The sequence below is a fragment of the Coffea arabica genome, chromosome 9c, assembly GCF_036785885.1.
Source record: "Coffea arabica cultivar ET-39 chromosome 9c, Coffea Arabica ET-39 HiFi, whole genome shotgun sequence".
In the NCBI taxonomy this organism is placed as follows: Eukaryota; Viridiplantae; Streptophyta; class Magnoliopsida; order Gentianales; family Rubiaceae; genus Coffea; species Coffea arabica.
Window position 1 is genome coordinate 7,101,266 of NC_092326.1, and position 25,312 is coordinate 7,126,577.

The 25,312-nt window shown below is 37.2% G+C and overlaps 1 long non-coding RNA gene across 1 annotated transcript; it reads right to left on the bottom strand.

Moving 5' to 3' along the window:
- Nucleotides 1-5,017: 5,017 nt before the first annotated feature.
- LOC140014364 (uncharacterized) lies at nt 5,018-9,293 on the bottom strand. Its single transcript, XR_011821138.1, has 4 exons — nt 9,155-9,293; nt 8,968-9,012; nt 5,440-5,520; nt 5,018-5,312 (listed from the first exon to the last, which is right to left on the bottom strand). It is a non-coding gene; the product is annotated as an uncharacterized lncRNA (long non-coding RNA).
- Nucleotides 9,294-25,312: the final 16,019 nt, after the last annotated feature.

Consider the following 25,312-nt stretch of genomic DNA (forward strand, 5'->3'; position numbering starts at 1 on the left):
TAGAAAAACCCATACATTAAATGTAACTACATTATGAGCTTATCAACTACCCCTTTTTCTTGGGGAAAAAATGATTATAGATCATTATAACTGCTACAAGACAAGATATCAAATACGTATAAATGTAACCTGAGAGTTTTGGAAGGTGTTTGATACGAAATATGGGCCGCTTATGGGCCATGTTTTGGGCTGCAAGAGATTGAATCTTTTAGTAATAGTTAGTAGTTTATTTTCTAGATTTCTATTTTATTTGCTAGGACTAAATTCGGTCCAAGACCTCATGTTGAGTTGGATCCGATTTATAGAGTCTAGGCTCACTATAACTTAAGTTGGTTAATTAGCTTTTATTGGGTTATGTTGGGCCAGCTTAAAGCCTTCATTGGATCAATTATAAGCTGACCATTAGATAGTGGATTTGAGTAGTGGAATCGGGCCAAAGGCCTAGCCTAGCCGAGTTAGGGTTTTGTCTTGTAAGGCTATATATAGCCTAGGTTTTCATTCATTAGGGGAGTTTTCAGATTTTATAAAATATACGTGAGTTTATTCACTCTCTCTTGTCTCAAGAGAATTTCCTTTGAATACTTGAGAATTGATCTCAAGTTGTTCATTGAACTTATCAATCAAGTAGTCTCCTTGATTGTGGCGTTCTTCTATCTATACTTTTGGTTCACTAAAGTGGCTAGTCGTGGGTTAAGGAATCTCCTTAGTTCGTGGCTCGTGATTCTAGAAGGGTCAAAGTTCCGTAAATTAACCCCAACTTGGTGTTCGTCTAGATCCGTCTGACACCAAATCAGTTTGTGTGAACAGATCGCTACAGTAGCGATGAACAGTATGATGCTACAGTACCTTTTTTTTTTTTTTTTTTTTTTTGAATTGACACACAAACTGATTTGGAACAAGAGTATGTGACTCGAAACACAAAAGAAAAGAAGGATATAACCTGGTGGTTGTCGACTAGCTCTGATTACCAACTGATGTGAGACGGATCTAGACGAACACCAAGTTGGGATGATTTGCGGAACTTTGACCCTTCTAGAATCACGAGCCACGAACTAAGGAGATTCCTTAACCCACGACTAGCCACTTTAGTGAACCAAAAGTATAGATAGAAGAACGCCACAATCAAGGAGACTACTTGATTGATAAGTTCAATGAACAACTTGAGATCAATTCTCAAGTATTCAAAGGAAATTCTCTTGAGACAAGAGAGAGTGAATAAACTCACGTATATTTTATAAAATCTGAAAACTCCCCTAATGAATGAAAACCTAGGCTATATATAGCCTTACAAGACAAAACCCTAACTCGGCTAGGCTAGGCCTTTGGCCCGATTCCACTACTCAAATCCACTATCTAATGGTCAGCTTATAATTGATCCAATGAAGGCTTTAAGCTGGCCCAACATAACCCAATAAAAGCTAATTAACCAACTTAAGTTATAGTGAGCCTAGACTCTATAAATCGGATCCAACTCAACATGAGGTCTTGGACCGAATTTAGTCCTAGCAAATAAAATAGAAATCTAGAAAATAAACTACTAACTATTACTAAAAGATTCAATCTCTTGCAGCCCAAAACATGGCCCATAAGCGGCCCATATTTCGTATCAGTGTTTTTGAAATGATACTTGCTTAATTTGTACTATCATTATTTTTATTTTTTTGTAACATATTATTATCTTTTTACTAGTGGATGAAACATATGGTTTTTACTTCACTCATACCTTCTTTAGCCGATATTCGTTTTCTTTTCTTTCTTTTTTTTTTTGCCTCTTTTTCTTGAGTGTCTCTTTTGGATGTTGATTTCTGTTGTATGTAAAGTAAGTTTGTTGTATTGCCAAAGCTTGAGTTCCAAAGAATCAATAACTCTATTATCATAAAATTTGGTTTGTATTTGGCAAAACATAAAAATAAAAAATATATATATTTGGAGATGAGAGAATATTATATTAATCATGGTCTTCATTTTCTCATAGACATATGCAGCTTTAGCAACCAATGGTGGTTGAGTATTTCAAATGGATATGATTTTCTTTCTACCTTCATTCACTCTCTCTATGGTCCATAATTCATAGAAAAACATACACGAAAAAATGAATTACTTTGAAAATTGAAGAAAGTTTGGTGCGGGATCAGCTTTAAGTGGCTGCAGTCCCATTTTGGTATTAAATTTATTAATAGAAGGACCTTAGAAAAACAGACTGGTTTAAGCATGCAAACTTCAATTGATGCAATTGCTACCAAAGAAAAGCATTAATCAGTCAACAAATAGACACACAAATGTGGGGTACCTAATTCAAGAGCAATTTACCCAAGTAATTTCAAAGAAAGGGAGAAAACAGCTTTCAAAAAAAGGTAAAACAATGCAAATACATCAAGATATTAAACCAAATTCTCAGGCTCACTCACAGTCACACAAATGTGAGGCACCCTCATGTGGATGATGATCTGTTATGTGTTTATAATTCTTTCATATGTGCGTTTACTTAGATGCTTCTTTTACTTTAATAGAGGTCAGGTTTGGCCCCCCTCTTATTCGCTATACTCTTTTCGGTTATAAATAAATTAAAGCTGCGTTTTTAAAAAAAAAAAATCAACAAATAGACACTAAAAATTGGATCAGTTTCATTATTAAAGCATTATTAGAAGCTGATAATACAAATGGTGATTAGGTTCATAAGTTTATTTAAGCTAATTATTTATGTGCATCTTTTGCCTAGTAATAAAAAAGAAAGAGGTATACAATGGACTCTCAAAACTATTTCCCTTTCTTAGTAGTTTGCTCGGAAGCTCTATTTTTGCTCTTTAGCAAGTGATGGATGTTAAAATTGGCCAATTTTATCTGACAACTTCAGTCCAGACTCCCAGATTCTGAGTTCAGGAATCGAACAAAGGGCCTATAGCTTTATCTTAGGTCGTTTTCAAAACACCAATAAAATAAAATCAGCTTATTTTTGGAACAAACTTGAGGTTTTCTCTTGAGTGAATGGCCCAAAAGGTCACTAAATTATTAAAAATGGCATCCTTTGGTCATCAAACTTTTTTTGTGGCTGAAAAAGTCACTAAACTCGCAAAAACGCTCCAGCGGAGTCATTTTACCGATTTTTACAGGTGAATCATCCGGTTACAAGGTTATATAGAGTGAAGGAATATTTGTGAAGGGGTAAAAATGTCCAAAAAAAATATATGCAAACCTGTTTCTTCCTTTCTCGCAAGCCCTATTGGTATGGGGAAATTGTCTTCTAGTGTGAGAAAGAGTAAAGCAAAATTGTACTCTTCTCCATGCATCAAGATCACGGTTCTAATAAAGTGCAAGATTCCCTTCCACTTATTATTTAACTCTTTCCTTGCATCAAGATCATCACCATCGTCATTATCTTCTTCTTTGTCTTCTAGTGTGATGTCAAGCTATGATATTCTTGTTTTCCTCTCTGAGTTGTCATTTGGGTATGGAGCTTATGGGTTTGTAACTTGGCTCTTGATGGCATTATTCGCAATGGGCTCCTCCGTCTTTGCCTGATTTTTTGATAGATCCGAGCCTTTTTTATTTTTTATTTTTGTTCATATAATTTTACCTTGAACAACACTGGATATTTTAGATCTGAGCCTTGCAACGGGCTCCTCCCATGTGTATATTAATTCTCACAAACACCGGATACAAGTACAACCACCATCTATGGCTGCTGGAATTGCCGTCGCACCGGTTCCCGAAAACCCACCTCCCTAGTCGCAAATAGTCTGACGTTTTCCCCTTTAGCCCAACGATTCAGCACAACTTGGAGGTGTCGAAGGAAGCCCAGGTTGAGGGTTTGTTTTGTGCTGGAGGATGAGGAATTGAAAGCCCAGTTGGTGAGAATCGAGGAGGAAGCCCAAGAGCAGGAGAAAGTGATGGCGAAGCGGATCTCTGATGCAAGAACAGCAGAGAAACTAGCCTGGAAAAGATCAGCATATTCTTTTGGTACAACTTGCGACTTGCGAGGAAGGAAGAAATAGTTTTGCCATTTTTTTGGGACATTTTTGCCCCTTGACTATATTCCTCCAATCTACATTGCCCATGCCACCGGATGAGAAACCGCTGAAATTCGGTAAAATGACTTTGCTGGAGAGTTTTTGCGAGTTTAGTGACCTTTTCGGCCACAAAAAAAGTTTAGTGACCAGAGGATGCCATTTTTAATAGTTTAATGACCTTTTGGGCCATTCACTCTTTTCTCTTTTCTGTTACCCCATTTTGTTGCTTTAGGCAAATGAACACCGAAGGGTAAAACTCAGGTCCAAGGGACATACTATCAACATAAATTTGCTGCTCAACAAAATGAAACAGTCGATTTAGGCATTTAAACAGAGTGGTAAAAATTATTATCGATCCATTGATTAATAGCTAGTTATAAAATAAACATTGTTACACCATATAGAACCCGCTTTCCCTCTACTACCTGGCGTGAGAGAGTCTGACCACATTGTTTTAGCCCGACATTGAATTTTCAATGTGCCTTTTTTTTTTCCCCTAACAGGACATGCAAATACTAGCTGTAGCATGCATGAATGTAAATGCCTCTTACTCCTTATTTTTACAATTCAATTAACATTTTCATCCAAAATCTTGAACTACATGTATGGCAATGTAAGAATAATTTCTTTCACTTGCAGCTTTTTCCTCTTGATATTTCCTTCTTGGAGTCCAAGATCATAAGACCATCTAAGAAAACGAAAAGTCAACGTGGAAGGTGGTGTTCTATATTGCACAGCTTAATCCCTTCTTCCATTCATTTTCAGATTGAATAATTTAGAGAGGAGAAAAGGTAACAAACAGAATTAAAATTTCCATAAGAAAGGACTGTAAAGAGATCTAGAATAAAACAAGATTCAGACAAAAAAGCTTCAGCTAAAATCAATTTGTCAACTATTTGTTGACAATTCAAATAAGCTCATAACTGAAGAGAAATAGTACATCAAACCAAACGTCATTTCTGAAACTGGTTCAAAATATCAAGTCAAATGCTATTTCTGGACAGTTAAAAGAGTACAAAGAATGAAAAGTATCATTTGCGGCAATAAAGAGTACATAAGGATAATACAGACAGTTTTGAGTTGTCAAGTCATTTCCTCATCTTTTAGTTCGCGATTAAATAGGGCTGGCAAAGAACCATTAATCAAGGCGAAACGGGTAAAAGGCAATTTACATGATCCATAAATTAAAGGGACCTGAACACTAGATACAGACATCCTACTAAAAGTTTTTTAGAAGAAGCAATACTAGCAGTCCTAATTATCAAAGTCAGAATCATCTTCATAATCCTGATACTCCCCTCTTTCCTGCAAAATGTTTAACGCATTATAAGGAAAATGCTGCTGGATGCTTTGGTCTTAGGAAAGCTATTGCATGAACGTGCACAGAAGAAACTAAAAGTGGCTAAACAGAATAGGATTGGTGGAAATTAACCTTTCGTTTCATATATTCTGCCATTGCTCTGTCAAACTCTGCTCGTTTCTCTGTGGCTATATCATAATATTGAACCTTTTCCTACACACAACCAAAACAGTGGATGGTGAACGACTACTTATTCCATAAGCAGGCAGCTCATAAACTTCTTTTCTGTCAGAACACCATAAGGTCCATTTAACAGTTGAAATCATTAAAGAACATATTGCCTTTTTTCTGGTGACAAAAAATCAATTTTGACACCTCAGCGTGCATCACTGATCCATCAAACACAAGAACAGGAGCTAAGTTTGCCAGGATCAAGTAAGCCACTATAGAGTCCATCTGATGAAGATCATTCTAGAAGGATAACGGCTTTCTTCTTCTTTTTTGATCTAGCAATACAAGCCAAAGCTAGTAGATTCAGTAAACCTTATAGAATCCCTAGTATACCGGTTACCTTTTCAGTTTGAAGCAGGAGGAGAATTTAACAAGATCCCCAATATAACATTTTGCTCCTTCCACATAAATACATTTGTATCTTGGCATATTTCTAAGGTTTTTTTCAATTAAATTTGTTCAGAGAAGATTGACTAGAGTGAAACAACTAGCTGAAGTTCATTTGACCCTCCCAATCTCAGTATGTAAAGGGTGAAAATACAAATAACAGCACCACATTTTCCTTTACTCCCATACACTCAAAAGAAAGTGTCCCCAGTCAAATGTGGGTAACAGTAATCAACTTGAGAGTTGAAACCCTTAAGGCACTTTGATGATCCCCAAAACACCCCAGATTAAAATTTCATAGGTAAATCATGACTTGTTCACCTGTCAACTACTAAAACTTGTCCTATGGAATATGATTAATGGTTATTAATTAGGTAAAAGCACTATATTGATTAAGCATCTTTCACAAACACAGACAAAATCTCCTTAGAAAGCGATGGTAAAATATGTATATCACAATTGCTTACTTGGATTTAGAATACTGTTGAATACACATGGGCATGCCCTACTCTTATTGTCCCTCTAGAAAGAGTCAGTGATATCTACCATCAATTCGAGCTTGTTAGACGGATCTTGTAGAACATATGAAGTGTTGACGTGGAACTCTAGACAGTTAGATGAGGTGTTTACAATGGATAAATTTCTCACCTCAGGATATAAATCTGAGGAGGATGTCTCATAGCTGAAGTTTTTGAGAATACCAGGTATGGCGCTATCTATAATTCTTTCAAATACAGATTTCATTCTGTTCTTATGCATGTCTCCAGATCCTTGCTGCTGCCACAGCTACCAAAACCAGTACTTATACCCCAATTACTCAAATGAATTCCTAGGGCAAACATTTAACTGTTACCTGTTAACAATATACACAACAAAATCTGGACTCAAGCATTATGTTCATTTTAGAGACGCAAAGTTTACTGGGTGATACAGACATGGAAAACTTTTCTTATTATCATTGGTAAAAAACATACTGCCAACCATTTTGAAGAATAGGGACAAACTACTTTAACAACATTCCTAATTTTTTTCAGCATTTTCTGTGCTTTATCTATTCATTCCTCATGATTAGAAACAGGTGCTACAAATTTATCCTATGAAAACTAGGATGTTATATTCCATTTGACAACCCCCCCTCCCCGGGGCCTCTCAAATTACTACGTCCCTTTTGTTTTCTTATTTTCCAGAGTTAACTCTTTGCCAGCTATCCCTACACTACTACCAATTGCACCTGCAACTATGTACAATCCACTTTTATGGATACTATTTCAGGCCACATGACTTCAGGTTTCAGTTTAGCATACCCCTTTGAATGGAAACCAATTTGGAGATGGACTTGCAAAAATGGACATTTAGAAAGTGAGAAAGCTTGTTCAATACGTTTGTAAGGTTTAGGAGTGCTTCTAAATGTAAAAATCAACTTATTCATGGTAATTGTATAGTGTAAATCTATTCAAAGAGTGCCATATAAAATCTATTAGACACTATTAGTCTTTGTTCTTCTTTATTACTATGTCACTCCAATAAATTATTTGTTCCTGGAGATTAATATTCTTCTTTCAGTATAATGATACAGGAATGCTCGCAACATAACAAATTGGTTATTCTCTTGAAGTTGTTTAGAATTGAAGGTCAATTAATGGATGCAAAAACCACCAAACTAAGCACAGGATGTGGCTTGAAATATATTCCAAATTGACTTCCACATTTAGGAAGTACAGTTGAATGGGATGCCACCACTACCTAGATGAGAACCTAAAGTAGTTCAAAAATAATGGATCAGATCTCAGATTCAACAAATGAGAAAGGCTGAAAAGGTAGAGGCAATAAACGAAAGAGACACGTAAACCCAAGTAAAAAATATACTTCAACTGACAGAAATTTATCAAGGTCCTGCTTCTCAATACAACAAAGTGGCTATTACAATTCTTAAACAGGCTAGAGCAGCAGTCCAGTTCTTTACGTGGTCATGAAAGAGCAAATGTAATGAGAGTTTCACAAGTCCTTCCAGATTCCCTTTTGGAGATGATTTAGCAGGATCAACCTTAGGATATACTAAAGCATAGTTTCAAAGAGATTTAGGCTTTTCAGTTGAACTTATTGTGTGGACTATCTGGTTTCACATCTGGAATATGTGCTTGTTGGGTCAGTATAACCATAACTGATCACGAGACATCACTGTGAATAAGTAGCATTAGATGTGTTTTTTTCATTTAATCGAATTAGTTAGTTTTTTCAACTGGGATAAGATTTATATGAACATTTTGAAGCTTGTGATTAACGTTCTATAGAAAGGCTGTTTGTTAGAAAACCAGGTGGACACTATGAATTTCTTCCACATTTACTATTCCAAGTGTCACTTTACAACCCCTATTTCACCATCCTTTTGGCTTCTAAAAAGTTTCTTTTCTCCTAAAACAAATTCTAGCCCTTTGGCAATTACAAAACATAAAAAATTACCACCCATCACCATTGGCAGCCTCTTTTTTTTTTTTTTAGATTTCAAAATCTGTCCTGCAATAATACCTAAAACGACAGATCAAATTGTTTCCACTTCTCTGGATGACTTTTACTTTCAGATAAGAATTACAAGATGCAAAACCAAATGTAAGAGGATACTGATCTTGGATACATATTGCCACCTTCAGGATCTCAATATAATTAAGTTATTACAGGTCAAGCCTGTCATGAGAAGGCCATTAGAATCTTTAATTTCGTAGCTTAATTGCAATCCTCAGAGAAAAAAGTTCAATCACTTCTAAGATTCCACACTAACATCTTGTGTGTTATGAACTTCAAATGCTTTACCATATTATACAACATTAGACATACTCCAGTACACTACAGAGTTCCTTCTTTCAGATTTACTGTTAATCTAAAGAAATTACCAGCCATTGAACATATTTTGCCCCAACATTATCACCAGATTATGTGCTCATGCGATTTCCCTATTCTGCGTACCAAAACAATTTGACTAGAAAAAAATATAGAGATCACGAAAAAGCATCATAAAAAAGTAAAGAAATATAAGAGTTCAAAAACCTCATATGTCATTGTTTTCCACCTCTCTCCACATGCCTTGCCAATCTGATGCAAGCAAATGTTGCCACGATTCATGCACAAGAGAAACAACACTGCTTAAGTAACCACAGTTGAACCAAATTGAAAAGAAAAAGAAAAAGAAAAAGAAAAAGAAAAAGAAAGAAAAAAAATGCCATAGAGAATATACATCACGCATAGTTTTGATATCAGGATTCTTCTCTTGAAATTCCTTGCGAAAATCCTCCCTATAGAAACATAATAATCAAGCAACAATTAGTAATTCAAGGATTGTATCCCTTCATATTCAGAGCAGAAGATACAGTTCAAACACACGAAATGCAACATAACTCTTTCTACTACTCCCAGATGCTAGACTACAACAAAAGACCACATGATAAAGTTAGCATGATTCTGATAATTCACAAAAGTTAAACACAACCACAAACCAAAACATTGAAAACTCTGCAATACTATAACAAATTTCGACACAGTAAACAGAAATAGCAGATTGAAACTGGGAACCACATAAACTACTTCAACATTAAAAAGGCACAAATATGCACGTCCTCATCCTTGGGTCATACTTTACAGATTTCAATTGAGTTTCTGCAAGAAATAATCCAAACTAGCTACAAGCTGTTCTTGATTGCTTCCTAGTTGCTGTCTTTATTCCATAGGATGGAGATAATCGGAACATTCAACTGTACATTGGTTGGATAACATAGACTGTCTTTGAAGAGTACAACCACAAACTCGAAAAGTCTAAACTCAGAGTGCAGCATATGATTTTGGATAAGATTAAATAAGAAAAGTATATAAATGCAAGAGGGGATAATAATTATTAGTATGTGTATATATATAATAGGTTAGGTGAATACCAGATGTGTTGACGAGTAACCTAAGGACATCCGTTAGAAAAACCCATACATTAAATGTAACTACATTATGAGCTTATCAACTACCCCTTTTTCTTGGGGAAAAAATGATTATAGATCATTATAACTGCTACAAGACAAGATATCAAATACGTATAAATGTAACCTGAGAGTTTTGGAAGGTGTTTGATACGAAATATGGGCCGCTTATGGGCCATGTTTTGGGCTGCAAGAGATTGAATCTTTTAGTAATAGTTAGTAGTTTATTTTCTAGATTTCTATTTTATTTGCTAGGACTAAATTCGGTCCAAGACCTCATGTTGAGTTGGATCCGATTTATAGAGTCTAGGCTCACTATAACTTAAGTTGGTTAATTAGCTTTTATTGGGTTATGTTGGGCCAGCTTAAAGCCTTCATTGGATCAATTATAAGCTGACCATTAGATAGTGGATTTGAGTAGTGGAATCGGGCCAAAGGCCTAGCCTAGCCGAGTTAGGGTTTTGTCTTGTAAGGCTATATATAGCCTAGGTTTTCATTCATTAGGGGAGTTTTCAGATTTTATAAAATATACGTGAGTTTATTCACTCTCTCTTGTCTCAAGAGAATTTCCTTTGAATACTTGAGAATTGATCTCAAGTTGTTCATTGAACTTATCAATCAAGTAGTCTCCTTGATTGTGGCGTTCTTCTATCTATACTTTTGGTTCACTAAAGTGGCTAGTCGTGGGTTAAGGAATCTCCTTAGTTCGTGGCTCGTGATTCTAGAAGGGTCAAAGTTCCGTAAATTAACCCCAACTTGGTGTTCGTCTAGATCCGTCTCATGTCAGTTGCTCTGATACCAACTGACATGAGATGAGACGGATGATGCTACAGTAGCGATGAACAGTATGATGCTACAGTTTGTGGCTCTCTTGGCTATTTATATGGAACTTCAACCCTAAAACTCAGCAATCCTCTACATTTGCAACTAAGGGCTGCCCGAGCCCCTTTCTTGCAAGCTGCAACAACACGCAGCTCTTGCATGCTGCGTTTTTTTTTATTTTTTTATTTTTTTATTATTATTTTTTTAACTAATAATTTTACAAAATTGATAATAAAACTAAGTAATAAAAAACAACAATTTAAGTAATATCGCATCGAAATAAACAAATTAAAAACAAAGTTGCCATTTTTCAAATTTTCCTTCATTTCTTTTTTCATTTTTTTCTTTTCTTTTCTTTTTTTCCTTTTCATTTTTTTTAAGAAAACATTGAATTAAATCAAAACAATTAAACATATTTTTTTGAATGCTTTTCCTTTTCTTTTCCGAGAAATTCTATGCTAAAACTTAAAAATAAAAACTAAAAACTAAAAGGTGAATAAAACAGTCATGACAAGTAAATGAAAACATACTAAAATTTTGGTATCTACAGTTTGCCCCTCTTTGTCTGAGTTTTTGGAAAAACTTGAGACAAAGAAGTAGACACCAAATGCTCACCTGTGTTATTTGGCTACGAGCGTCTCGAACGATTGGGATAGACCCGGACAGAAATTTAAATGGGATAGACCCAGACAGAAATTTAAATGGGATAGACCCAGACAGAAATTTAAAACGGGACTGATCCGAACAGAAAAATTAAAATTGGGACTGACTAGAGAGGGAAATTCAAATCATGGGACTGGCCCGAACAAGCTTTAATCGCGGGACTGACCCGAATAAGCTTTGAATCGCGGGACTGACCCGAACAGGCTTTGAATTGTGGGACTGACCCGCATAAGCTTTGAATCGTGGGACTGACCCGAATAAGCTTTGAATCGTGGGACTGACCTGAAAATACTTTTGATCGTGGGGACTGACCCGAATAAGATTTTAATCGCGGGACTGACCCGAATAAACTTTGAATCGTGGGACTGACTCGAATAAACTTTGAATCGTGGGACTGACCCGAAAATGCTTTTGATCAGTCCCAGGCTTTGAATCGCGGGACTGACCCGAATAAACTTTGAATCGTGGGACTGACCCGAAAATGTTGATCGTGGGATTGACCCGAAAATGCTTTTGATCATGGGACTGACCCGAAAATGCTTTTGATCATGGGACTGACCCGAATAAGCTCTTGATCGTGGGACTGACCCGAAAATGCTTTTGATCGTGGGACTGACCCGAAAATGCTTTTGATCGTGGGACTGACCCGAATAAGATTTTGATCATGGGACTGACCCGAAAATGCTTTTGATCATGGGACTGACCCGAAAATGCTTTTGATCGTGGGACTGACCCGAAAATACTTTTGATCGTGGGACTGACCCGAATAAGCTTTTGATCATGGGACTGACCCGAAAATGCTTTTGATCATGGGACTGACCCGAATAATCTCTTGATCATGGGACTGACCCGAAAATGCTTTGACAATCGGTCAGTGGGATTAAACCCGAGCCTGCCGTGATAAAATTTGTGTTGATTTTTGATTGATGATTTTTTCCTTTGCTCTTCTTTTTGACTTTTGAAAATCTTTCCAAAAAATTAATTTGTCCCAGTATGATGAATTTTTCCAATGTGAGTCCAGAGTTGATTCTGTATCGCCATGCTGTTGCATTTTTTGATGAAATTTGCTTGCGACATTTTCAATCTGCCTTTGTTCACCGGAGGACTCTTTCCGACACCGATTCCAGTGCGAGGTGTGCTTACTTTCATCTGTGTATGCAATTTTCTGCAAAAGAGAGAAAAAAGAAAGAAATTGCCACCATCATTTGATCCGTTTTCCTTTGAGAATCGTGTAAACATGAGTCTTTCAAGGCCTTTATCAACTTTTGCTGCGGCAGTCGATTGAGTTGGATTTTTCACCCTAAGGCTTTTTCGATTTACAAACTGATCAGGTATGTGCTTTGCCATATTGCGAAGTCTGCGTAACTGACTTTGTTGAACCTTAACCCTTTTCAAGAGATGACTGAACCCAAGTGTGCTTTGAATAAACCACGGGGATTGTTATTCACCAAAATTCAAAGATAAAGAATGAGGTATGCAAGAAAATTCACATGTCATGTAAGAAAGAATATGCACAAGAATGCACACATAACCATTTGTGCTTAAATTCTACAAAAATGCCATGAATGCAAGTAATTTGGAAAAATGAGCTTCCTAAGAATGTATTTGCAAAAGAATGTTTTACAAAATGACACCGTTTTGGCCAACAAATGTCATATTCAATTCTCTGGATATCTTTGTTCTGGAATTCAATGTTGGCTGAGGTATGACAAAAATAAGGAGAAAATCCAAATGAACCAAGTCTTCACCTGTTCCTTTTCATGCTTGCTTGCTGCCAAAAACCTGCCTTGGCGCCCTTTCGGGTTTTCACCAAGGTTGCCCTCACCCCCTTTTTTTTTTTTTTTTCCTAAAGAACAAAGAAATATCTCGACCATGATCGACTTAAAAACATGATTTGAAGATTTCTGGCATCAGTAAAATGTACTTCCCTTATGAGATTAGGCGAAAACATTACGGACATCACCTGCCAGTTGATTAGCAAATTTTCTTGATAGAAATACAGCAAAGAACGAAGGCCAGGACTTTTGGGCTTTTGTAATGAGGTCAGGTGGGGTGTTTCAAGAAAAGTTAAGGCTTGAACGCAATTTGTTCTTATGAGAGGTGAAATAACTTGAGATTACATCATTTGAAAGCATCTTCAATTTCGAACGAAATTGAGGGAAATTTGCCCCAGTGTAGGGTTTTCTGCTTTTTCTTTCTCTTTCAAAATAAATTTGCCCCAGTGTAGGGTTTTCTTTTCTTTTGATCATCTCTTTTCCAAAATAACTTGGCCCCAGTGTGGGGTTTGCAACTCTCAGGGGCTGCCAAACGAAAATTACTATTCTGATGGCTCAAAGGGGATAACTAGGGATGAAATGTTTTGATTGGAAAGGAAGATGGCCTGACTTTTACCTCGTCCCTTGCATGATTTCCCAAAAGAAATTTGCATAATAAAAAATAAAGACTTCTTACACATGTCTGATTTGATAGGTTGAGAGAACGTTTGCCCATCCATCTCTTCAAGGATAAGTGCTCCACTCGGTGGCACCTTTTTGAATGACAAATGTCCTTACACGTTTAGATCAAATTCATTTTTGACTTCATCTTGCATTGGCAAAACTCGCTTTAACTCTTTGTCCTCCTTCTCTAAAGGCTCGGAGGCAGACCTTTTTGTTATGAACACAGGCCACACACTTTGATAACATTAGCCATGGCACATGGCGTTCAGCTGCTTTTCATCCATCAAAATCAATTGTCGGTGACGCTGCTTTAATCAATCAGCTTCGAACTTGGCAAAGAAGGGATTTTCTCAATGAAGAGATTCTCAATGAAGGCTTCCTCAATGAACGAATTCTTAATAAAGGGATTTCTCAATGAAGGCTTTCTCAATGAAGGGATTTTTCAACGAAGGGATTTTTGGCATTTTCAAACGAAGGGATTTGTGGCTTTTTCAAACGAAGGGATTTTTGGCCTTTTCAACAAAGGAATTTTTCACGAAGAAAATTTTGAATGAATGGTATTATCGGAATCCAGAACAGTGATATTCAAATGGTCAAATAATTCCATCTTTGGCCATCTAACAGAATTAAAAAATTCGGGACAATAATCAAATAAACAGAAAAAACAAATTATGCATTTGATGGAAAACTAATCAAAACGGAAACAAGACAAAAACTTAGTTGCAAAAGATGTTTTCATTAAGCTATTCACATATGCAAGAAATGGTTTTCGTGAACCTTAGTAAATAACAACCCCTAGATTTACCGAAATTCCCTTCGAGAGGGAAGATACTCGGTCATTCAAATTATGCAAAGCTCCTTCAGGATTTTCAAATTCTGTCATTGGAGGTGGATGCTTCGAAGGTGTCCTTGTGTTCAGGGAAAGGATTTGTACTTATGCTCGGCCCTTGTTCACCTCTTTTCCTTAGCATTATTTCCCCTGCCTCGATCATGTCTTGGACTTTGTGCTTGAGTGCCCTGCAATCGACGGTTGAGTGACCAGGTACTCCAGAATGATAGGCGCAAACAGCATGTGGATTGTACCCAACAGGCATGCCATGAAGGTAAATTGGAGGGGGAATCACACCTATTTTGTTGGCAGCTTTCAATTGCTCATACAATTGGTCTAAAGGCCTGCCTAGGTTAGTGAAAGTTCGGGTACGGCTTTGATTGTAGGTCTGAGTGGGTCGGGGATAGTTGTAGGTGGGTCTATTTGGTGGGGAAAATCTTTGGTGGTAAGGGGGTCGAGGACGAGTTTGTTGGAAACTTGGTTGAAATATTTGAAAAGGAGTTGTAGGCGGGTTGGCATAATTTGGGCGAGGTCGAGGATGGGTGATATTGGTGTGGTAAACAGGATGAGGGCTTAAATAGTAAGAGTAAGGGTTTGAGTAGGTAGGGTATTGTTGAGGTCTGGGTCTTGGGACAGGGTTTTGACTCCAGGTGAAGGTAGTTTCCCCCTCTTGCTTTTTGAATTGCTGCTTCATCCCATTACCTTCTTGGCTTTGCAAAGCTTCCACTTGAGTTTTTAGGGCAGACACATTAACAATTTTTCTAGCCTTCACGAAATCATCAAATTCCTCAAGTTTATTAACAATTGCGGCAAATGAGCATCCAGTCATGCGAAAAATTTCTTCAAAGTACGGCGGATCATGTGTCTTAATGAAAGTGCGTATGATTTCGTCCTCCGTCATTGGTGGCTCGACTTTTGCAGCTATTTTCCTCCACCTCTTGACATAAGTCTTGTGATCTTCAGATGGCTTCCTCTTTGTCCCTTCCAACGTGGTTCGTGTTGGAGCCAGCTCGCAATTATACTCGTACTGCTTTACAAACGCATTGGACAGGTCCAGCCAGGTCTTTGCTTCTTCAGGTTTTAGCTTGGAGTACCAGTCGAGTGCATCCCCCTCCAGACTTTCTGGGAATAGCCTCAAAGGCAGATTTTCATCATCTGTTGGCCTACCCAACTTGTTGGCGAACAGTCGGAGGTGTGTCTTGGGATTGCCCGTCCCATCATACTTGTTAAACTTCGGAGTTTTGAACCCCTCAGGCAATTGCACATTCGGGAAAAGGCAAAGCTCATCGTAATCCAGGACTCCTTGCTTGTTCAACCCCTGACTCTTCCTTATAAATTCATCAAAACGATCAAGGCGCTTAAGCAACTTCAGATCAACGGGAGCGGAAGATTCCCCCATTTCTGGCTTGGTTTGAAAAGTATGGTCCGGCAGGAATGGCTCAGCAGCAGGGTAATAAAAAGTATGTAGCTCTGGTGGTATGTTTGAAGTAAGTTGGGGTTGTGGACCTCGCATGTGAGTAAGAAAAGATGAAGGATGAGGAGGGTAAGTGTATGGCAAATTTGTGGTGGGATAGGTGAAAGTTTCTTCGAGTGCAATAGGAAATGATGGAGTAACAGTGGCATGGGCCGAAGGTAGGACAAATGGCTCTTGTTCAGGCTGTCTGGCGGGTACAGGTTCGGGTTGAATTCCGCTGCTAATTAGCTCATCATTCAACTTCCCTTGGGCGGCCATCTCAGACGCCATCTCTCCGAATTTGGTAAGCATCTCAGTCAACTGAATCCCCAAACTTACAGTCTCGGGTTGAGCGGTAGTAGCAGACCTATCTGACTGTTCTGGTTGTGAACTCATGTTTACACGATTCCTTTGGACTTGACTACGGGATCGTGTTATGATGGGGCTTCGACGAGAAGTTATGTTTAAATATTACCTGAGAATTTTTGAAAAATTGCCTTTAGATTCAATCCTCGCTTAGTTATTCCAAAGAAAATAAAGAAAAGAAAGAGAAAAAGGCAAGAGTTAGTAGATATCCAGGAAATTCGGATGCATGTCCTATGGGGGAACCCTTTTTTGTGCCAAGGGTAGGCCTAGAATGAGGATGCAATCCTCTAGGGTAGGCACTATACCATACCTGATGGATCCGATCAACTCATTGAGTGAGGAGTAATTTTGAAAAATTTGGTCAATTGAAGTGAGAAGAGACGTTTATCAAAATGAGGACATCGTCCGAAGGGATTGATTGCTTTTGATTGATACAAGAATTTGCAAAAACGCACAGGTTTGACCTTGACGAACTTCCTATCGAAGAGATTGGAATTCGTTTTGACAACTTTTCTTAGTGGAGCACGGGTCAAAACTCCAACTGATCAAATGGCTGGATGCAATGGATGGTTTTCTCAAAATCGACTAAATTTCCCAATTTGAAATTGACATTGAAACCCTGATTAGTCAAATGGGTTGAATGAAATTGACCATTTATTTAAAATCGACCGGATTACCCTAAAAAGGGAAACAGGTCAAATGAATTGAATGAAATTTAACTTATCCAAAATTAATCAGATCACCCTAAAAAGGGTAAATTGGTCAAACGAATTGACGATTTATTCAAAATCGACCAGGTTACCCTAAAAAGGGTAAATTGGTCAAATGACCCTAAAAACGTAAATTGGTCAAATGAATTGACGATTTATTCAAAATCGACCAGGTGACCCTAAAAAGGGTAAATTGGTCAAATGACCCTAAAAAAGGTAAATTGGTCAAATGAATTAACAATTTATTCAAAATCGACCAGGTGATCCTAAAAGGGGTAAATTGGTCAAATGACCCTAAAAAGGGTAAATTGGTCAAATGAATTGAAGATTTATTCAAAATCGACCAAGTGACCCTAAAAATGGTGAATTGGTCAAATGACCCTAAAAAAGGTAAATTGATCAAATGAATTAACAATTTATTAAAAATCGACCAAGTGACCCTAAAAAGGGTAAATCGGTCAAATGAATTGAAATTCATGGAATAAATTGGCAAAATGGATTGGTTGAATTGTCCGGCCATTGGTTATTTCAAAGAATTAGTCTATGAGCCTTCTAAAATCACGATTTTGGCCTCAATTTATTTATCGTCTCAATAGGAGGAATCATTTGTGAATTTTCTTCAAATTAATGTCCTTTTATGCAAGGGATTTTTACCAACTTTGATAAAATGGCCAAAAAGTGATTATTAGACGCTCATATTCCAAAGATCACTCTATGAAAATGATCGGATCCTACCTTACCTTGTGCACTCCCCCTTTGGATGGTACAAAATGTAAACGTGCAAGTCTCGTTGGATTAAGTATCCGAGACACAAGACGGTTTATTCCTAATATGGGATCCCCTAAATGGTATTCCCTTTCTAGGGTTTAACGCATGATGCCAGTTATTAAAGCGATAAAATGTGCAATTCGAAATGAAACGTGACCTAAGGAACCCTTTATTTGCCAGGGTAGGCCTAAAATGCTATGCAATTACCAAAATCTATGAATGCAATATACCAAAATCTTTAAACGTGCAATAGCCTGTCTACAAAGATAGGTTCTAAAAGAAAGTCATGCCAGACCTCTTATTCCCTAATGTTTGTGAATGCAAAAGACAAGAGATAAGGAAATGTGAGTTCAACACGTAATCACATAACACATTGGACAATTAAGCAACAAAGACAGATAATGAAAGAGGGGTGGGACCCCTCCCCTCGTGAACAGTATTTCCTAATTTAGGGTAAGATCGACTCTTCCCTAGGCAATTCTAATATGGATGCATGAGACTGGGGTTCGCTAATGCATCTAGACTCGATAAGCTCAGGTCCTCGAGCCTTCAGACTTAGAAACCAAGGGTCATCAATCCCAAGGTTCTTTGTCGGTGGCTCGAGCGATTCCCCAAACACCGCTACTCACACATCGTGTCACGGCTACGTGTTTGAGTGAATCTATCAAAACCTCAATCTTCGACAAAAAGCTAAAGGCTATCAACCAATAGCTTTAAGCGGAAGATTGAGTGACCCATTGGATCATGCTACACACACATCGTGTCGTGATCACATGTCCAAGTGAGCCACCTAATCCTAATAGGGTGGAGTGGCGTGACAAGCCACTAAAGAAAAATAAAAGGGATAAAAGAAGTAAAGCGTATGCTCGTATGCTAGTGCTCGTTTGGAGGGAAAGGGTCAAGAACCAACGCGAGGCTCTAGGGTGACCCATACCTCCCAAAATGCAATGCAAGCGCGAGATAACAAGTAAACATTCATTCAAACATACATTCGTGAGTCGAGGGATTGGTTTGATTACGTACATAAGAAAAAAGGTCCTAAAAATGAAAAAATGCAATCCTAATATCCACATGCCATGCATAGAAAGGGTAGAAAAAGGAAACGAATGGTTAAGTCAAAAATGCTTGGACCCACTTAGGAAGTCCCCAGTGGAGTCGCCAACTGTCGCGCCCCATTTTTTGATAAGAAAAATAAATGGTTTGAGAAAGATGTTTTTAATTCAATTGTGATTGGAAAATGATTTTTGTGAGTTGAAAAGACATGGGTCTCAATGGGACTTGGAAAGCGACGATTTGACCCAAAAAATAGTTTTAAAAAAGGGTTTTGAAAAGAAAAGTTTGGAGTCGCCACTTGGTAATGATTTAAGGTGTACCAAGTCACCTAAAAATGAGATTTAAAGCCAAGTAGTAATAAACCCTTTTTAAAACGACTCCTAGTCCACGTAAGCCAAAGAAAAAGGTTCGGGAGTCACGTTTGACAAAGGGGAAGGCAAGGATAGAATCCAAGGCACCCCTTTGACCTAGCCAAGGCTAGTTGCGCGACTTAACCTTACCTTTCCTAATTTTCTACCCAATGTATGTATCGCACGTTGGATATGACTATATGAATGCAAAACGGAAAGGAAAATGCAATCCTAAATTCTACGATGTCTCTTGTGAGGCTTTTGGTCCCAAACCACATGAATTGTGGCGGCCAACAAAAGAAAACCTCATAGAGGTCGATTAATGCAAATGAGAGTTCAAATTCAAGTGTGCAAGTGTGAAAGTGTATGAAAGATGCAAGAAATGTAAGTGCAAGTGTGCGAATGTATAAAAAGGTGCATGTGTGAAATTGTATAAAATTCAAGTGTTTTTTGTGTGCAAATGTGTGAAAATAGAATAATAGATATATAAGGTAAAGTGGAATTTCATTTGTGAGGTGGAAATGAGCACGTGATAGGAAAATGTAGTGAGAAAGTATGGTTTGAGAAATGTGCAAAATTGTGGTTAAAAGTGTATGGATGTGATAAAAATGAAAGTATGACCCTAGGGGAATGCAACAAGTCGGGTACGGGGGTTGACTCCTAACTTTTCGACTTCTATTTTCCCTTTGATTAGAAGGCGAAACTAGCGTGCTAAGGCTATCGAGTAGCCACACTCGCTCGTTTCCCTTATCAAGAGGGGATTTTCACGCAAATGAACCCTAACTAGCATGAGATGCAAGTCCTAAAGTGAAAGGAAAAGGGGTTCGAGGCTCATGCCAAATGATAAAACTAAGGAAAATGCGTGATATGTGGTGAACAAGCAAATGATGTACTAACAAGGGAAAAACCCTAAGGGTCTAGCGTTGGACTAGCCCATTCTATGAATTCCGACTAGCGTTGGACTAGTGGAAACGATAAAAGAAGCCACAACTAGCGTTGGACTAGTGTGGTGACGTACATTCATCCATTCCATTCATCCACACTATAAAAAAGCGAATAGACATGCGAATCACTTATAAACACGTAGCACATAACACTTAGCATGCTTGACTAGATGCAAGGACCTAATAAAGCATTTAACATCTAACATATAGGCATGCAACCATTACATTTGCTCACTAAAACAAAAAGGGAAAGGGAAAATGGACCAAATTACTTGCTACGCCCTATCTATTACAAGCCAAGAGGTGTACACATACCCCATTAATAAAAATCAAAAGTAAATGAAATAAATGAAAGGAAATAAGGAGAGGCTAGGAAAGCAAGTAGACATGCAAATTTCAATTAGCACATTAGTCCACATAGGGAGAGACAAAAAAGGTAAATGAAATTATACCTCCTCGCAATGGTAAGCAAATGAAGAAAAAATGGCTTCAAAACAATAAAATGGTCAAGGTATCAATTTAAAAGTAAAACATAAACAAAATCACCAAAGCCCTCCTAATTGCGACTTGAATGAACTCAAAAGGTGCTTAAAGACCAAGAAAAACGGAATAACCTGTCCAATTTCCAAGTATAGCATCTACTAAAGACCCAAAACAAGCATTACTCAAACATTCAAGTCCAATTGAAACTTTTAAACACTTCAAAAATCCCAAAAATCAAGAAAAAAGTCAAATAATGATTGAAGTTGCAATGATTTAAGGACTTAATTACAAGATACTAGAACATGCTTGGGCTTTTGTGGAACAAAGAGAAACTTAGAGGGATCCAATTGATTAAATGTTCCAATTACTTGGGCCTTAGTAGAATAAAGAGAAACTTGAGGGGCCAAAGTGTAATTTTTAGAAAGCATTTTCATGCAAATTTTCATGCAATCTACGTGAATGACTTCTGCAACCCAAAAACATTTCTGCAGCCAAGACATTACCGCAACTTCCATTTTTCGTAAGCAACTATCGATCTCAACATAAATTGGATCAAAATCCTTTCAACCAAACATGCAAAACATGACAGACAAATCTAACATTCAACAAACCCAAACATAGAAAAACAAAATCATGCAAATGTTGGAGAGTTTTATGCAAAAGATTCGACATTTTTCATCCGCAATTCCTTGCAGCTTGTGTTCATTCTAATGCAACTTTTCCAATCCCAACTTAGCTAGACTCTTAAACAAACATCACCACCTTGACCTTAACAACAAAATCACCAAAACTCAACATCCAAATAAACTAAAAGACTTAGCATAAAGAAGGCAACTCCAGCAAATTTTTGCTGCAATTTTTGCAGCCCAAACTTCACGTCAACTTCATGCCAAAAGAAAATCTCAAACCATTTGGCCAACAGAAACAAGACAAGGATATGCAAGGGCGAGGGAATGGGAAAGGAACTTCTGCAAATTCTGGGTTCATACAATGAAGATGATCATCAATGATATAAGCAAACAACAAAAACAGCAATAGAGGAAAAAGGAAAAGTGCCGCAAGTTTTCGGCAACCTAAAATGAAGTTTGCCGCATTATGTTTCCAAACAAGTTCATCAAAACCAGAAATTGTCGACTAAATCAAAATGTGAACCTTTGTTTGCAAAATCAAAGTGGTAAACCTGGTTTGATCGAAAAACAAAAGAAAGAAGAAAAGCTGCAGCAAGATTTCGGACATAAGCTAGCAAAAAGCATCACTCAACATCACTTAACATATAAGCACTTTCATTCGTAGGGTCCATTCATGAACCGTGAACCATTTAAGATCAAATGGAGGCAAATGATGAACCAAATGGAAGACATGTGCAGTGATAGAAAAGTAAATCTAGCCTTGTGATTTCTTGAAATGAAATTTCATCACCCAACAAAGAGTCTCATATGAAAAAGCTCAAACAGATTCTACCATTATCTATTCCGGAAAATCCAATCAAAGCAACAGGACAAAATACAGCAAAGGAAACCGTAGAGCATAAGGACAAATGCAGCTTATCATCATGCAACCCAGAATTTCAGACATCATCTTGACAGATTCCCAAGTTAAAACATTCCGTGGGGCCTTAGCAAAATTCTGAAACTTATTTGATTCTTGGATGTTTAGCAAACACACGTAACAGCCACGAATCTTAACGGCAACAAGGAGGCAATCATTAAAAATCAAGTCTTTAAAGCATCAGGAATCATTAAAGGAGGAAAACACAAACTGATAGCCTTTTAGTTGACAGAATCCCAATCAAACATGTTCAACAAACAATGCATTCTGCAGACAAATCATGTATTCTAATGGCCTAGATACTAGTCACGCTAATCAAACAAGAAAACCCACGTCTAGTTTTAGAAGAAACAAAACAAAGCAGAGTTTAAGACTACCTCTTTTCTGTCTTTTGGAATCAAAAGACCGTGGATATGCTAGGATGAGCAGAACTTCACCGAAATCAACTCGCAAACTCTGATGGAGGGCTGTGCGTCTCCAGTCTTCAGGTCTTCAACCTCCTCCTTTTCTCCCGTAGCCTTCCTCTTGTATCCTTTCTCTGCAGTTTCCCTTCGCAAGCTCTCCCCGCAACCCTCTGTTCTTTGTTCTCTTTTCGTAGCTAGTGTCTCGCCCTAGCTGCCCAAACGAAGCTCTCTCCTTTCTTAGTTTCTTCTGTTGCTATCCTCTAAAACCTCAGCCCTTTTGCCGTGCGTTTCTTTTTTTCCTTTCCCCCAAATTCCAGATTTCCTTTGTCTCTTCCGTTGCTCTGTTTCTTTCTTTTCGCCGACCGTCTCTCTTGTAACCTCTCTCTCTCTCTCTGATTTCAAACGCCAGTTCCCTTTCCTCCGCTCACTTTCCCAAAACCCTCACCAAAATCTCAGACCCCAGCCAATGCCCTAAAACCTCTCAGCCGGCACTTAGTTTTCTTTTTGTCTCTTTCCTCCCCCCGCTGTTTGTTTTCTTTTTTCTTCTGCTCATCCCCATCCCCCTTGCGGCTGCCCACTCTCTTGGCTATTTATATGGAACTTCAATCCTAAAACTCAGCAATCCTCTACATTTGCAACTAAGGGCTGCCCGAGCCCCTTTCTTGCAAGCTGCAACAACACGCAGCTCTTGCATGCTGCGTTTTTTTTTATTTTTTTATTTTTTTATTATTATTTTTTTAACTAATAATTTTACAAAATTGATAATAAAACTAAGTAATAAAAAACAACAATTTAAGTAATATCGCATCGAAATAAACAAATTAAAAACAAAGTTGCCATTTTTCAAATTTTCCTTCATTTCTATTTTCATTTTTTCATTTTTTTCTTTTCTTTTCTTTTTTTCCTTTTCATTTTTTTTAAGAAAACATTGAATTAAATCAAAACAATTAAACATATTTTTTTGAATGCTTTTCCTTTTCTTTTCCGAGAAATTCTATGCTAAAACTTAAAAATAAAAACTAAAAACTAAAAGGTGAATAAAACAGTCATGACAAGTAAATGAAAACATACTAAAATTTTGGTGTCTACAGAAGTTTTATTTAAAATTGATCTTAAGAGAAATCTGTTCATGGTATAACATGCTGTGTTTATGGTTTCAGCTCAAAAATACTTTGGTAAATTGCATTCACTAAGCATGGTTCTAGCAGTCTTTTGGAAAGTTCTATTTTTTCTTACCACAACTCCATTTTGTTGGGGGACTCTAGCAATAGAGAATTCATGTGTAATGCTATTGTTATCACAAAAGTCTGGAAATCCACAAAAACGAAATTCAGTGCCATTATCACTTCTAATTTTGATAATTTTCAATCCAATCAAATTCTGAACTTTAGCAAACAGTGATACGAAGTTCTTGAAAGTATCATCTTTATGTGCAAGAAACATCACCCATGTATATCTGGAATAATTATCAACAATAACAAAACAAAATCTCTTACCACCAAGGCTTGTAGTTTGTGTAGAACCAAACAGATCAAGGTGTAAAAGTTCTAGTGACTTTGAAGTAGAAACACATTTCTTAGGTTTAAAAGATATCTTGACTTGTTTTCCAAATTGGCAAGCATCACATATCCGGTCCTTTTTAAATCTGATTTTTGGAGACCTCTAACAAGATCCTTTTTAGAAATTTCTTTTAGCAAATTCATATTGAAGTGACAAAACCTTCTATGCCATAACCATGGGCCCTCATTTGCTACTTTGAGACATTTGAGATAGGAGGAATTAATTTTTTCAAGAACAACTACATAGATATCATTAACTCTTTTTTCTTTAAAAATAATGTTGAATTTTGAGTCAAATATGAGACATTCAAGCTTCTTGAACAATACAAACAGATTCCTATCACATAATTGGCTAACACTTAATAAATTGTAGCTCAGATTGTCAACAAGAAGAACATTGTGAATAAAGGTTTGACCATTCTTACCAACATCACCAATACCAACAGTTTTGGCTTTGTTATCATCTCCAAACGTTACCTTTCCACTTGTTTTTGGCTTGAGTTTAATGAATTGTGATGTATCACCAGTCATATGTCTTGAACATCCACTATCAATGAATTATTTTGATTCTTTAGCAATGTTATCCAAGTTCACCTACACACAAACCCACAAAATAATACTTGGTATCCTTTACATGTTGGGTCCTTGAGAGTTAGCATTATGTCTAACCATCCACATGCATCTCATGCCATTTTTCATGTTTTTCTTAACATAACAGTTGCTATTCATGTGACCAAATTGACAGCAGAAGTTGCATACTGACATTGGATCAATCAAATGAACAGGTTTAATGAATCTGACTTACCTTATCCTATGGATAGCAAACTCATTTGCATTTTGATTCAGTCTTATTTGATGAGCGTTAAGATGAGGTTTAGTGTCATTCTTTTGAAGACGGTTCTGTTTCATATGATGTAACAATTGACATAAATCATCCATCCTTTTTCTTAGACTACATTGTTCATTTCTGAGTATGTCACAGAAATTTTTCTTTTTGTTAAGTTCAGCAAGCACATCAGTTTTAGTCCTTTTCAGGTTTTC